At 36.9% G+C, this 1315-nt stretch overlaps 1 pseudogene; it reads left to right on the top strand.

Annotated features, from left to right (window-relative positions):
• The first annotated feature begins 235 nt into the window (after window positions 1-235).
• On the top strand, window positions 236-1015 carry LOC131740672 (peptidyl-prolyl cis-trans isomerase FKBP3 pseudogene; annotated as a pseudogene).
• The last annotated feature ends 300 nt before the right edge of the window (window positions 1016-1315 follow it).

Raw genomic sequence — 1315 nt, 5'->3', positions numbered from 1 at the left:
CTCATGGCTAACATTGGAAAATGAAAGCTATAATATCTCTGCATCTGTCTGTATGTTTATGTATATTTTTATATGTATATTATAAATGTGTGACATTTTTCTATGTCCAGATGGTACTGCCAAAATTAATTTGTAGAAGAGTTTCTATTGAATTGGCTTAAAGAAAAATAAATGCTTATCGAAGTAGTTGTTCTCTCAGAAAATAGAAACTAGCAAGCGGAGGCAGCGGGGGAAGATGGCGGCGGCCGTTCCACAGCGGGCCTGACCGTGGAGCAGCTGCGCAGCGAGCCCTAAGAAGGACATTATCAAGTTTCTGCAGGATCACGGTTCAGATTCGTTTCTTGCAGAACATAAGTTATTAGGAAACATTAAAAATGTGGCCAAGACAGCTAACAAGGACCGTTTGGTTACAGCCTGTAACCATCTTTCTGAAAGTAAGCGTTGCAAGGGTACTGAAAGTGTAAGCAAAGTGTCTGAGCAGGTGAAAAATGTGAAGCTTAATGAAGATAAACCCAAAGAAACCAAGTCTGAAGAGACTCTGGATGAGGGTCCACCAAAATATACAAAATCTGTTCTTAAAAAAGGAGATAAAACCAACTTTCCCAAAAAGGGAGATATTGTTCACTGCTGGTATACAGGAACACTACAGGATGGGACTGTTTTTGATACTAACATTCAAACAAGTTCGAAGAAGAAGAAGAAAAATGCCAACCAAGCCTTTACGTGTTAAGGTTGGGACAGGCACAGTTATCAGAGGATGGGATGAAGCCCTCTTAACTATGAGTAAAGGAGAGACGTCTCGACTGGAGATTGAACCAGAAGGGGCTTATGGAAAGAAAGGACAGCCTGATGCCAAAATTCCACCAAATGCAAAACTTATTTTTGAAGTGGAATTAGCGGATATTGACTGAAATAGTAAAGACATCAGCAACAGTAAAACACGGCCTTGAAGAAACTTAGGTGTCTAATTAGAACTGGTTACTATTGTAAGGGAAGAGTCAACTGGAAAATTCAAGAAGTTGGAACTTGTTTACTTGATCCCCAACTTCTAAGAAATGTAATCCATTATAAATCCTTGACGTTTAAAATATTTTACTACAGCTGTGTAGACTATCACTTAAAGAGAACTGACCTGCCTTTTACCTCATGTTGTAAACTAAAAGGCTTGATAAAAATTTATCCTAAAAAAAAAAAAAAAAAAAAAAAGAAAAAAGAAACTAAGCCAAATGTTTTTCAAATTTACATGATCAAGGATAATTCTTCAGTAAATAAAAGCTAGTGTAAATTTGTTGGTTTAATTAAAATAGGCATATCT

The sequence above is a fragment of the Kogia breviceps genome, chromosome 14 (genome assembly GCF_026419965.1).
Source record: "Kogia breviceps isolate mKogBre1 chromosome 14, mKogBre1 haplotype 1, whole genome shotgun sequence".
Classification (NCBI taxonomy): Eukaryota; Metazoa; Chordata; class Mammalia; order Artiodactyla; family Physeteridae; genus Kogia; species Kogia breviceps.
The sequence above is the reverse complement of the archived record's forward strand: the minus strand, read 5'-3'. Positions and strand labels throughout refer to the sequence as shown.